The 15,290-nt window shown below is 37.8% G+C and overlaps 1 long non-coding RNA gene across 1 annotated transcript; it reads left to right on the forward strand.

Annotated features, from left to right (window-relative positions):
• The first annotated feature begins 1,242 nt into the window (after positions 1–1,242).
• On the forward strand, positions 1,243–2,390 carry LOC147614829 (uncharacterized). The gene is made up of 2 exons (XR_015262885.1): positions 1,243–1,654; positions 2,022–2,390. It is a non-coding gene; the product is annotated as an uncharacterized LOC147614829 (long non-coding RNA).
• The last annotated feature ends 12,900 nt before the right edge of the window (positions 2,391–15,290 follow it).

A 15,290-nucleotide genomic window follows, 5' to 3' on the forward strand; every position in this document is an offset into this window, starting at 1 on the left:
TCAATTCATTCTGGTGTTTCTACAACCGTGTACAGTTCTGCCAGGCTTCCAATCCTTCGAGATCTTGCGTTTGGCTTATCTACAGTCCACAGTCATTCTCTCTAAAGTAATAAAGCAAATATTATCTTGGTAACGGGATAGGGAGCCCTTCAGTGGGTAATTTGGGACCCAATCTAGTGTACAGTTCTCATCTCTCTCTCTCTCTCAGAGAGTTACAGTTATCTTATATGTGTGTGTGTGTGTGTGTGTGTGTGTGTGAGAGAGAGAGAGAGAGAGAGAGAGAGAGAGTTACAGTTATTTTATATGTGTGTTATTTTGTGTGTGTGTGTGTGTGTGTGTGTGGGTGCATGCGTGTGTGTGTGTGTGTGTGTGTGGGTAGGTGTGTGGGTGTGTGCAGGTGTGTGTTGGTTGAGAGAGTGTTTTTTTAAATGTTAAAAGTTTTTAAAATTTTTAATTAATTTAAAAATAGCATATGTGTGTGTGTGAGAGAGAGAGAGAGTTTTTTAAAATGTTTTATTTATTTGAATAGCCAATGTGTGTGTGTGTGTGTGTGTGTGTGTGTGTGTGTGTGAGAGAGAGAGAGAGAGAGAGAGAGAGAGAGAGAGAGAGAGAGAGGTAGAGTTATTATGGCGTGGCTTAAGTTTTTGTGAGGTTGATGAAATTTTTTTCTAAATGGTAAAAGTATTTTGAATAGTGTATGTATGTGTGCTTTTTTTAAAGGTGAAAGAATTTTGAATAGAAAAAATGTGTGTGGGTGTATGTGGACGCGTGTGTGTGATTTATTTATGTTTGTGTTTATATATACATATACAGTATACATATAAAATTTGTGTGTGTATAATTCATTCATGTGTGGATATATATTTATGTATATATCAATATGTATTTATGTACATTTGTATGTATGTATATATACATACATATACATATATATGTATATTTACACACATATATATATATATGTTATATTTATGTAATTATTTTTATCTTTTATATGTGTGTGTGTGTAATATATATATATATATATTTCATGTATTTATAGTTATCTTATGTGTGTGTGTAATAATCATATATATTTTTATGTATTTAATAAATTAAAAAATGATTTTTTTAATTTTGAAAGTGCATGTGTGTGTGTGTGTGTGTGTGTGTGTGTGTGAGAGAGAGAGAGAGAGAGAGAGAGAGAGAGAGAGAGAGTGTGTGTGTGTAAGTTTGTTTGTGTGTGTGTGTGTGTAAAAGAAAGGTAGGATTTTTTATGAGTGTCTTAAGTTTTTTTGTTGGTTGCGAGGATTTTTGTGTGTTATCTTTGTAGAGTGCATTGTGCCATATGTTTTGTATACTAGGTTTATAAGAATCCAAGGTGCACTTACACCTAGGGAGAGTGGACTGGTTAGAGAAACTCTCAAACACACATGTACACACACAAAGGTTAAGCACCCAAATGTATAGGTCCAAACATCCATGTACACACACAATGTATTTGCATTAGTATATTTGACACACATCGACATACTTATATATAATTGTATGTATGATTGACAGATGGAAGAGGTGACTTGCATTTTTTTGAGCACATGAGAAGCACTCTTTCCTTTGAGGAAAGGGTGAATTTGGTTGGCGAGTTTGAGTGTCGTTATTTCCATGTTCCAAGTTGGTATGGGCCATGGCCAGTTTATGCTGTTAATTGGAATTATGTTTTCCAAATTACTATACGATTAGATTTAGATAAATTAAATGAAAAAATTACGCTCATGATTATTCAAGAAAGGCTGGGCTTGATTGATCGTTATGAAATAGACTATAATGTCCATGGTTATAGAGATTAAGCACGACAAGTATTCGATGAGGTTATCAAATATGTCCCAAAGCATAAGCTCCTTCGAAAATAAATATGGTTGTGTAATTGTTTAGTAACCATTGGTGGTAGATTGTATAAGTATTTTTTATTCTTTCTTACTATCTCTAAGTATAAAAAAGATCATGATTGTTATTAATATATAGCTTGATTATGTTTCATGCAGAGACATGCCATTAAATATCTTCAAGTTGACCTATGACAATAACAAATTGTTGGATACGATCTTCTTTGAGGAGATGCCACACTTGGGCTATTTTGGATATCATTATAGCCCAAAATGAGAAGTTCTTGGCTTTGATGGGTGGGATGATATTAATCCTAGATATATTTATATAGTCTTAGATCCTTATAGGCTAGATGACAATCTCAAGCTCCTTTTAATTAAAGAGGCATTGGGATTATTAGATGGCTTTTACATTGTGGGTAGTAGATGTAGGAGCTCCGAGGAAAAATGCTTGATTTTTAGGGAAATATTGAAATGCATTCCATTGAAAAAGTTGGTAAAGATAATGTAATAAGACTTAAGATTATTGATGGATTGGTCTTCTCTCTCTCTCTCTCTCTCTCTCTCTCTCTCCCCCCTTTTGTATGTTTGATTGTATGTCTCTTTCTCTCTCTCTCTCTCTCTCTCTCTTTCACATACTCACACACATGAGGATACAAAGACTGTAACTCAACGACAATATTATGCTTATAGACTGTAGATTAGGGAAGATACAAATGCATGCCTTCTACAGGGTGGTCGTCTTTTGCAACAGTACATTATTGATGTATATAGTAGCATGGAAGAATCTAGATTAGTATAGATACGCAATAATCAGAAAGTAGTGCTAAAGTATATGAGGGTCTTGCAAATATGGTTAATTTAAGCGATGGGGTTAATAGAGTCTCTACAGGCATCGTTGGACGTAGGGTGGTACTGCCATCTACATATACTGGGGTGCCTAGATATATGCATCAATTGTACCAAAGTGATTAGTTATGACATAAACCAAAGAACATCTCTCATTGAATGGTTCAAAGCTAATGAATTGTATTCGGATGCAAATAGCTTACTATATGTTGATTTTCCTTGCAAGTGGGTGTGGAATTTGGCTCTTCGCTCATGGACTAAAAGGAAAAGGGAAAATATGATTGGACGTATGTATAATGTTAGTCCGAGTGTAGGTGAGCAATATTACTTTACGGATGCTACTCACAGTGTGCAAAGGGTGCAAATCTCTTGAGGATTTGCGAACTGTGAATGGACATTTGTATCCATGTTTTAAGGCTGCATGTGAAGCCAGAGGAATGCTGGAGAGTGATGAGGAGTGGTACATGTGTCTCCATATGAGGCTGCAATATTCAGAATGCTGGAGAGTGATGAGGAGTGATACATGTGTCTCCATATGAGGCTGCAATATTCAGAATATAGGATTCCAACTGCGTCAATTGTTTGTCATTATAATGGTTTTTTGTGAGCCTATATACCCTAGGCAGCTTTGGGACAAATTCTCTGTCAAACTTTCAAAAGATTTTTTTCATTCATTGTAGCACAGAGGTTGTGTTAATGTTGGTGTTCGTCACTCTATATAACAAATCAGGTTTTGTTGCACATGCAAGATCTCTTACACTAGTATGGAAAGCGGTTAGCTGATTTTGAAGGGTTGCCTATTCCAGATAGATCAAGTGTTACCACAATCATCAGTAATGGTTTGCTGATGGAAGAGATGATGTTTGATTCTGTTCAGCAGGCTGGTTTGTCTGTTTCCATGAAAAGGAGTCTTAATAGTTGTCAATCACAAGAGCATTTGATACTATTCTTAGAGTTGTTTCTTTGAACCAGGGTGGTGTTTTTTTCCTTGATGGTCCAGGTGGATCAGGCAATTTTTTCTTTCCTCTCTCCTGTTTCAACTCTTTGCTATCTCAATTGCATGGAGAGAAACACGTTGCCCTGGCATATGCATCGTTTGGAATAACTACATTGTTACTCTCAAATGGTCATACAGCTCACTCACGATTCAAAATCCCATTAGTACTCAATGCTTCTAGCACATGTGGAATTAAAGCTAATAGCCCATTAGCGGAGGTGTTGAAGCTTGCAAGGTTAATTATTTGGGACAAGGCTCCAATGATGCATAGGTACACATATGAAGCACTGGAGAGAACATTGAAGGAGATTATGCAAAGTGATACAGTGTTGGTGGAAAAGTTATGCTCTTTGGTGGGGTGACTTCAGGCAAATCTTACCGATTATGCCAAAGGGATCGTGCGAGGACATTGTTGATGCAACGTTATGCCGGTCATATATTTGGAGATATGTGAGTGTATTAAAGCTCACCCAAAACATGCGGGTTAGACAGAGTGCTTATAATGGTATAGAACATGAATTTGTCAAATGGACATTACAAATATGGGATGGCACTATAGGTCATGAAAACAATGATGGCAGAGTGGTAATTGCACCGCAAATGTTGATCCATGGCAACTCTGTTTTGAGTTTGGTAGAATGGGTATACAAAGATCTTCAGAGAGTTGAGGATTATGCATGCTTCTTCAAAGACGGTGCGCTATTCTTGCACCACGAAACTTAGAGGTTGATGAGATCAATGAACTAGCCTTGAGTTCGTTGCCTAGTCTTGAAAGAGAATGCCTCAGTGTAGATTCCGTTGTTTCTTGCAAGAATGATGCAATACTGTATCCAATTGAGTATTTGAACAGTTTGAACTTAGGTGGTGGTTACCCTCCTCACTGCTTACTTCTAAAGATTAATGCCCCTATCATTTTGCTCCGCAATTTGGACCCTCGACGTAATGGTACTAGATTGGTATGTAAGCAATTTAACTCAAAGGTGATAGAAGCAGAAATAATTACAGGTACAAACATTAGAGAGAGAGTCTTTATTCCCAGGATAACATTTATGCCTACTATGCTTCAATTGCCTTTTGACATGAGAAGGAGGAAATTTCCTGTTAGGTTAGCTTTTGGTATGTCAATAAATAAGTCCCAAGGACAAACATTGAGTGTATTGGGACTTTATTTGGCCACACAAGTATTCACACATGGACAACTATACATTGCTATGTCACGTGTTAGATCATGCGATGCAGTGAAAGTGTGTGTAAAGCATATTGTGGAATATGAAAGCGGCACAAGAGATTCAAATGCAAATGAAGTCTTCACAACCAATGTTGTCTACAAAGAGGTTTTGCAAATGGCATGCCGAAGAATGTAAATGTAAATGGCAGCTTCCAAATGTTAGAGACTACATTTATACATATCTTTGTACAATGAAGTAAGCATTTGAATGGAGAATGTTTCCAAAGATGTGCAAGTGCAGTCTTTGTTTACTTTTGGATTGCTTTTATATACAGTCCTATTATATTATTCATTGCTTGGCTCAAGCTTTTTTAAAATTTTAAATTAAGGTTCCTATGGACCAATAAGATTCATCCAAATGTAGGGAGGAGATAAATGAAGAAATAAAAGGAAAATCCCCCAAAAATGAGTAAATACTTACATAAGATGAAGAGTTGACTAAGGACAAGGTTAATAGTTAAAAAAGAGAGATATTTAGACGAAATGATGCATTTTTGACACCTTTGCATGGGGGAATTCCCCTCATGAAGAGGGTTCCTATTTCACATGCTTGAATGAGTTTTAAACTCCCAAATAATGAGATATTTTCATCTCTTCTCTCTCCTGTTTCAACTAGATCCAAAAAGTGACCAAAACTGACCCAAAAATGGTCAAAAATTGACCAAACTGATCTGGAAAATTCTAGAATCAGTTGGCTTGGTTAGAGGCTCACTTTTTCCTCTATAAATAGAACTTAATAGTGTTTTATGCACTGTTACTCTGCGCCTCCCAAGCCAAGAACTGTGAATTTATTAATAATTCACTAGTTTTTGACATTTCCCTCTTCCAAAGATTGGTGGCCACTCTTGTTACAAACAAGAGTTGAACCCTCAAACCATCAAGCCAAAGGAAAGCTCCAAGAAATTATGTAAGTAGAGATTCTTGTATTTTTCTTTATTGATTTTATATTTTTCTAATGTTTATGATTGTTTGAAGTGATAAATGGATGTTATGCCTTGATCGAAAGGCTTTTCCCCTCTCTCTTCTTAGAATCAACCCTTCTTTATCCTAGTTAAGTGAAAATTGATGGAATTAAACTTTTTATAATGTTTTCTCTTTTATAAGTGAATTTTGATTAGTATAGATTACTTTAAATCAATTAGAGTTAATTTTTAAGATAAAATTAAGTAAGAAAATTTGAAAAATGGTCAACCATACAAAGGAGGTTATGGCAAAATTTTTGGAAATAAGAATTATCTTTTATTATGCTAAAAGAGTAATTCCCATCAATTCTATACTCTAAAAGTGTCATTTTCATGCATAGAAAGAGGTATGAATAAAAGATTATTTTTTTATTGTAAAAGTGTTACTTTTATCATAATTGATTTTCATGCATAGAGGCATGCATAAAAGATTATTATTTTATTATAAAAGTGTTACTTTTATCGTATTTGATTTTCATGCATAGAGGCATGCATAAAAGATTATTATTTTATTGTAAAAGTGTTACTTTTATCATATTTGATTTTCATGCATAAAGGTATGCATAAAAGATAATTATTTTATTATAAAAGTGTTACTTTTATCATATTTGATTTTCATGCATAGAGGTATGCATAAAGATTATTTTTTTATAAAAGTGTTACTTTCATCATAAATGATTTTATGCATAAATTAGATGCATAAAAGAAATTCTTTTATATTAAAAGGGTGATTTTCATCATAAATGATTTTATGCATAAATTAGATGCATAAAAGAAATTCTTTTATATTAAAAGAGTGATTTTCATCATAAATGATTTTATGCATAAATTAGATGCATAAAAGATATTTTAATCATAAATGATTTTATGCATAAATTAGATGCATAAAAGATATTTTTTTATATTAAAAGAGCGATTTTCATCATAAATGATTTTATGCATAAATAGGATGCATAAGAAAAATTCTTTTATTCTAAAAGTGTAATTCCTACTAAATTGGATTTATGCATAGAAAGATGCATAAAGAAATCTATTTTTAGTTCAAAAGAGTTATTTTTGTCAATTTTGATTTTATGCATAGGAAGATGCATTAAAGAATTGATTTTCTATTCAAAAGTGTCATCCTCATTTAAAATGAATTTATGCATAGGAAGATGCATAAAAGATTGATTTTTATTTCGAAAGTGTTAGTCTCCTTAAAATGGAATTTATGCATAAATAAATGCGTAAAGAAATCTTATATCGAAAATAAGAATTCTCTTGTATTCTATAAATAGATATGAGGATGTGAAACGAATCAATTAGATGAAAATGAACGAGGAATAGATGGAGATGTATGTATGTGAAAGAATAGATGTAGTTATATGTATGTGAAAGAAATGATGTAGATGTGGAATGTGGATATGGATGTATGAATGAGAATGTGAATGTGAATGTGGATGTATGTGAATGTGAATGTGGATGTGTGAATGTGGATATGGAAGTAGATATGGAATGTGGATGTGGATGTATGTAAATGTGAATAAGGATGTGGAATGTGGATATGGATGTCTGGATGTGAATGTGGATGTATGTGAATGTGAATGTGGATGTGTGAATGGGGATATGGATGTAGATATGGAATGTGAATGTGGATGTATGTGAATATGAATGTGGATGTGTGAATGGGGATATGGATGTAGATATGGAATGTGGATGTGGATGTATGTGAATGTGATTGAGGATGTGGAATGTGGATATGGATGTATGGATGTGAATGTGAATGTGGATGTATGAATGTAGATGTGGATGTGGATGTATGAATGTGGATTTGGATGTGGATGTATGAATGTGGATGTGAAAATGGATATATAAATGTAGATGTGAATGTGGATGTACGAATGTGGATGTGTGTGTGGAATAATGAATGCAAATATGAATGTGAATGGATACGAAGTCGATATAAGCGAAGGGATGAGATGAGATATCATGTGAATCATCAGAATGTAAATGAATAATATAAGATCTGAACGAATGAGATATAATGACAAATGGATGTGATGAGACGTAATGTAAATTAAGAAAGATAGGAATGGATGTTATGTGAAGTGAATGAATCCGATGTGATGGGATGGAAAATGATGTATCTGGTCAAGAATGGATACACATATGATTTGGAATTGGATTAAGTAATATGGATTGATATGGAATAATGTGGAATGACGAGAGTTCAATATAGAAACTGTATTTGTAAACTGTTTGCAAATGACTGTTTTATGTCAAAGATGCTCGGGAAGCATTTTGACTGTCTTGAGTATGTGGTCGTAGAGACCTACCTGATAAAGTTGCAACAGCTGATGGAGAGTCAACAGAGGACGTCTCGCATAGCAAGGTCGGCCGAGGTCTTGACCAGCCTCGGTTCGATTTAAATGGTGAGCTTCCGGTATGGTGGATGAGGGACCAAGGAAGCGGCCTGTTGAGTGAAGCGCTAGGTGACCTGCAAAGGATCCTAGAGGGTGCTGACCATACGGTGCTCGGGCTCTGGGTCATTGAAGATACCCACACGTGTGTCGTGGAAAATATTGGAATAAGGAGTAAGAGTTGTTTTCTGAAACCAGGCATGGATCTGGTTGATTGACCTTGCTGGTCCTCAACGGATGAGTCCATGGCTCTTTTATATGGATGTGTTGGTTGATCTTGCTGATCTTCCATGGAGATTCCATTTTGTTATGTGAATATTGCCGGTTACTATGAGCTAGGAACTATCGAAAAGGCCCCTGAGTGAACAGGTGGTGAGCGTTCTGGTTGCCAATGATGCCATAAGTACACCGATGAATGAATGATTAGAAATATGGATTCAACCAGAGATTTTGAGGATAGTGATCAATGACATAATGGTTTCATTAAAGGATTGTTTTAAAGTTAGCTGATGCTGAGAAAAAGGCAATTTCATATTGGGTGCGTAAGTGGTGTGACTAGTTTTATGTTTGCATGAACTTCCGGCTAGGGGGCCTGGGAACTCTTTTCCCTGGTACCCGGGACAAAACCTAACCAAATTCTAAATTGGATCCCATCACTACAGTGGTTGAGCGGTTGGCTAACCCATGGGACTGGATGGGGTTAGGCTAGATTGATGGATCCGTAAATCGAGACTCAATTTCTGTTTAGTTTGATAGATGAAGTAAATCCCGGACAAAAATTGTTCTATGGAAAAAGGATCAACGGCTGTGCCTCTCGGTGAGGAAAAAAGCGTTGGTCTCTATGATCCAAGTGCAATGTGTCCCTTGACTCTTACTATGGAACTTACGAGTTTGGTCAGATCAGTTCAGTTAAGGAAGGCTTTTGACTACGTTAGGGAAAAGCTATCCTGGTGGAATCGCCCGTGCTTTTCGGGCAAGATAAGTTTTTCCAAGTTCGGTTTGGAAGAATCGAGGAATTAGTCACCTATTCAGATATCCGTGGGTGAGGCCCCTGATTTTGGCGGATAGAACCGTGATTACTCTGGACGGAAGGGGCTGGAGTCTGGAATCTTGATCCCTGATTTCCCTGCCCTGAAAACCTTGATCCAAAAGGAGTTGGGAAATCCATACTGCGATGTCCAAATCCTTGATAGTCATAGCATTTCATTCTCTTGTTCAAGGGTGGAACTTCCGAAGTTGAAATCCAGGGAATTGAGTTTCGGAAAAAGGACATTTCTTCCATTCTGGAACTTTCCATATCCTGGGTTTGACCCTGTATCTCTTAGGCGGAGGAAGGTTGGAATCACCTTCTGGGAATAAAAACCTTTTGAAAGGTGATGGTGCTGGCTTTGGCGAGACTTTGACATCAAAGGCTTTGGCGAAATTCTTCGCCATCCGAACTGCTTCAGCCATGGAAATAGGTTTGGCATTCTTGACTAAAGTATCTAATGGCTCGTTCATTCCCCGAATGAACCTGGCCATCAGCTGCTCTTCATCCAATTGAGAGGAATATTTAAGGAGAAGTGCAAATGCCTGATGGTACTCTTCAATTTTTTGGGTTTCCTGCTTTAGTTCCAAGAACTCATTCATCTTAGTTTCAAGAAAGCCTGGGGGACAAAACCTCTTTCTGAGGTAAGCCTTGAGATCGGTCCATGTTTGGGTATTTCGTTCGAGACGGTTTGTCTCACAGTGGTTTCTCCATGCCACTCTAGCTGTCTCCACTATCTTCAGCCTTGCAAGAGCCATTTTGCTCTTCTCATTGTACCCGATGACATCGAAGTATTCTTCCATTGATTCGATCCACTTCTCCACAGTCTCGCCCAAGTTTTCCCCTTCACCTTTGAAAGGTCCAGGCTACGAACTATGAAGAATTTTACGAACATCCAGGTCGAGCTCTTCTTCATCGAGTTGGGGGTTAACATTTCTACAACAACGACCTCGATCCATGTTCCTACCAATACGAAAATTCTTGTTAAGTCTCTTTATTTATGATTCAATCCGAATTTTGATTCAACTGATTCCGGGGTTCTCTGAATAGGTCGGCTCCCCACAGAATCAAGGGATAAAGATACTCATATAGAACGCATTATCAGTTAATAATTCATTCAGAATATCTCATTCATATCTTTAACACAGTAATGGTCCATTAGACTAAATTTTTCCATCTGAACAGTCCTCCATGGGGATTTCAATTTTTCAGATTTTTATCATCCCTTAACTTGATCCACTGATCAAAAGTTAACAGTAGTAATCTGGCAGTACAATCCACTAATCTGATAGTGATTGGCTGAAGTCATTAACTTCATTCTAGCTACGAACATTATCACAGGGACTCGTCCCATTCATCCTCATTGCGGTTTCGCTCAGCTTATTACATTTCAACCAATTTTCAGGGAGATCATCATTTTTCAATCAGAATCCAATTCAACTCATCAGTTCTCAACCGGAATTTAAAAATCATATCAACCACATTCAAATTCATCAACTGGATAGCATTAATGCTTATAATTTCAAGTCTTAGATTTACTCGTATATACAGCTAGTAAAGAGCTGCAGTTATACCCTTGGTATATACGGTAGTCACGGTCCTTGGAATTATAAGGTAAATACTATCATGTCTAGGCCTCAAGCAAGTTAGGGATTCTATACAATTGCGGTACTTCCACGTTGTCGTGCCATGGCACGTCTAAGGTGTGAAACCATGCATATGAGACCATTAAATGCAAATCCAGATGCATGGGGTTAAGTGCCATGATGAGTCATTATATGATGCCTGAGTACATATGTTCATATTGTAAATGAGGTTCAATAAGATGAGCTGAGGCTGAGCCAGGTCTCGAAGCCTCTGTACATGAGTGTGGTGTGAATTATGGAGTTTTATGCATATGGTGGACCTTGTAGTAGGGAACACCCTTCTTAACATGTATGGAAATGCAAAGGTATGTAAGATGTGAGGTTTGATTTTGAAAGAATGCCCTTTTGAGATATCGTGTTTTGGAATGCCATGATTTCTGTGCTTGCTCAGAATCGATATAATCGGAATACTTTGGATTTTTTTTTCAACTGATGATGCTAGGAGGTTTGATGCCAGAAGACTTTAAGCTTGGAGAAAGTGAAAATGTTTTCCATCCCTTTGATGACAAAATGATAGGAGAAGATATAAAGCCAAATTTGGTCACCTTCATTAGTGTACTTAATGCATGCAATCACACAGGTTTAGTGGATGAGGGCCAGGCATACTTTGAGTCCATGAGCGAAGATTATGGCATTACCCCAACTCTTGAGCACCATGCTTGCATTATTGATCTCCTTGGCCGTGCTGGCCAACTAGAGGAAGCGGTATTGATGATAAACAAGATGCGGGTCCATGCAGTGCAAGGTTGAGGTAATGAGAATGGAAAACAAGCAAGCGCCAGCTGGAATTGTTTATGCAAGGTGGCGGGTGGCAGCCTGCGTGGTAAAGAATATTTTTATTGGAAATTTCTGGATATTATGCAAAATATAAGCAAGCGCAGCCTTTTAAAATGGAAAATCCCGAATCTTGGGCTGCAAAAGGTGGTGAGGCGCCGCTTTCCTTGCGGGAAAAGGAGGAAAAAAACCAGAGGTGAGGGGCGCGGTGGATATCAGAGAGCCATCTGCAGAAAAAACCAGGGACCAGAAGCGCCTTCGACCAGAGAGCTTAATTCCAGGCTAGCGGCGACTGTCCATGGCATGTAGGGGTTTGAATTGAAGAGCAAAGTGATTGCTACCCAGTGATATGCTTTCATCATAAACATGAATTCAGCTATGCGCCGTCTGCAGCGAAGCGTCGTTTGAAAATTTATATAAAAAAAATCATGTGAAATTCGCTTTTCCACTTTCAGATAAGTGTTAATTTGATTTAATTTTGTTTTACTATCCTACCTACCCACGTTTGAAAAATCGTGGAATCTATAAACCTTTAAAGGTTTTGTAAATAAAAAGGGACTTGATATGAAGAGTTGTGATATTATTGCATCAAGAAACGTGGAATCAAAGTATCAGAAAATGCAGCAAGGATTCTGGTAAAAATTGATTTTGTTTTTATCCTAGTGGATCTGGAATGCAAGCCATGGAATTTCTTAAAATCATGTGAACATGTTATAGTTATGCCATTTATCGTCTTGTGTTTGTGAGTTGTTGGAATTTTAAGGCAGATTTTCAGGTGATAAAGAACATTATGAGATGATGGAATGGTGACACTAGATGTATGGAATGAAAAAGGTCACATGTATGTTGGAAATACTTAAAGGTTATGTTATGCCTACATGTGATTGGCTGGAAGGTTTTGGAAAAAGGAGCCAGTGAATCTATGCTTGGAAAGGGACAAGCACTTGGTACACGAATTCAAGGATGTATTGAGATGAATTGACACATGTATATGTCATTAAAGATGGACTTGTCCTATGCTTCTTGGAGAATTTTGTGTGTGAGTTTCCTTGTGAAATTTGGTACCTACTCTCACAGCTAGAAGTCTCGTACTTTCCCAGCGACACCGTCCACGTCACGACAGCTCTTTCGTGAACCCGACGTGAGACTGCTGGGGTGAGAGTGTGGTGAAATATACAGGGAAGCTATGGCTGAGAATTCTGAGGGTCAGGGGGTTCATTTTGACCCCGGAGTTATGCAGATGTTTCAGATGTTTACTATGTACATGCAACAGCAGCAAGCTGCTGAGAGGGGACAAATTTCCACGACCAAAGCACTACAATCAATTGTGAAAAAGGTGGATCAATTTGATGGAAAGGATATCACAAAGTACCTGCGCAATTACATAAAAGAAATGGAGCTAAACAGGGTGACTGAGGAGGATATGGTTCGAAGTTTTGAGCTGGTATGTGTTCCTGAAATAAGAGAGCGCATAAGAGGATTGCAGACAGCACATGGTGGCAGAAATTGGGAGGAGTTCAAGCTTGCTTTAAAGGACGAATATTTCATGGAGGATTCTGAGCGAGTGACCAAACGAACTTTCTTGGAATGGGTCACAAAACCTAAAATGGGAATTTCTGCCACAGAATTGCTAAGAGAGTTTGAGAAGTGCTATGCCCAGCTGTCAAGGATAGAGCGCACAACTTTGGACAGAGAAAAAACAGAGCTCTTCTTACAAGCAGCTGGGAAAGATCTCCAAGAGAAATTGGAAATCCTCCTTGAGGATAAGGATACAGAGCAGGGATTAAAGAGTGATTGGAATGATGTTGAGGATGCGGTCACCATGTTAGCAAAGCGGCAGCGAAGGAGGGATAAAATGGTGATGAGCTTCGCAACCCCTATAACTGCTGTTACCCCTGAGAATCTACCAAAACCAGCTGCTACAATCCCAAAGGTAGAAGGGCCGATGGATGAGCTTATTAAGGGTATGCGTGACCTAAAATTGAAGATGTCCAGGATTGAAGAAAAGGGGCTACCATTAGGGCAGGCTTCTATGCAAAGGCCTCAAAGCAAAGAAGGGTTTACATACAGATGCATATGGTGTGATGACCCAGAACATGCAAAGAAAGATTGTGCTAGCTATAAAGAAGCTCTTAAAAATAAACTTGTGTTTTTCAAAGATGGGAAAATCCATCTTACAGAGACTGGTCTTCTATTGAGTACAAACTTTGGGAAAGGAGGGATGAAAAAGCTGGTTGAGGATATGGCTGCTAGTCATGCCATCTCTATGGTTGAGGCAGCAACCTATGGATTAAAGGCTGGTCAATCAAAGCAGGGATTTGAGATTGATGAAGATTATGAGAATGAAGACTTTTGGCCATCAACAATGGAATTAATTGCATCAAAGAAGGTGTCTAAGTAAGCTTTGCATGAGGCAGGTGACTGTATACGTCTTGAGACTGGCTGGGAGGAGCCTGTGGATTCTTTATCTGTTCATGCCTACATTGCTAAATGCCAGAATAATGAGGCACATGTAGAGGAGAAGCGTAAAAGGGAAAATGAGGAAGGAGGGCCATCAAAAAGAGTTACACGTGGAAGTGAAAAGAAGGATCCTGGGCCATCACATATGCCTCCACTGCATAGCAGACCTCCACAGGAAGTATTAATGGAAGAAGTGCCAGCAAAAATGAAGCATGAGAAGGAGAAGGGTAAAGGGAAAAGTCCACTCTACAAGCTTCAATCTGATATTGAAGCTGCAACAGATCTCAAAAAGGTGCTTGAAGAGAGGATTCTAAACAGCAGGGTGAAATTTATACTAGGGGAAGTCTTGGGGATTGCAAAGAAAGAATTTCATGATGAGATAATTGATATTATACGAAGAAAAAGGCAGTCCATAATTGAATCTATTCCATCACAAGGGGAGGCAAGCACTTCCAAGACTCATGGAGTACAGGTACAGCAAAAGGAAGAGAGAGAAAATGTGGTGGAATGTAATCACTCTACTGATGGGGCACGACAAGTGCGCTTTGTGGAAGAGAATGATGAAAAAGAAGTTCTTACAAAGAGTCATTACTCCAGGAGCCATTGGGCAAGAGCAACTACTGAAACCCTTGTCAAGATAGGTGATTTGGAAGAGCCATATGTCGCTCTAATTGATCATGGGTCTAAAATAAATCTTATGGCTAAAAATCTCTATAATAAATGTAAGTGGCCAATGGATGTAGATCATGGGTGGATGATTAAAGCAGCTAATAACTCATCTGGAGAGCTTTATGCAGCATGTCCAAATGTAAGGGTAACTATAGGGGATGTGAAAGATGATCAGAACTTTTTTGTTCAGGAGATGTCATCGTATCCCCTCATCCTTGGGCAACCCTACATTACAGCTGTGAGGATGGAAACAAAGGTTTTGGACGATGGCTCGGCATATGCAAGAATAAGGAGTAAAGATGGCAAGAAAGCTGTTCAGTTCTTGACAGTTTGCATTAACCATGAAAGGAATCGTGAGTCTCTTCGAGCACAGTCACTCCCAAAGATAAATAGAGAATTCATGAATTACAGGGAGAT

Source organism: Cibotium barometz, chromosome 41, assembly GCF_041138505.1.
Source record: "Cibotium barometz isolate CiBa-2024 chromosome 41, ASM4113850v1, whole genome shotgun sequence".
Taxonomy (NCBI): domain Eukaryota; kingdom Viridiplantae; phylum Streptophyta; class Polypodiopsida; order Cyatheales; family Cibotiaceae; genus Cibotium; species Cibotium barometz.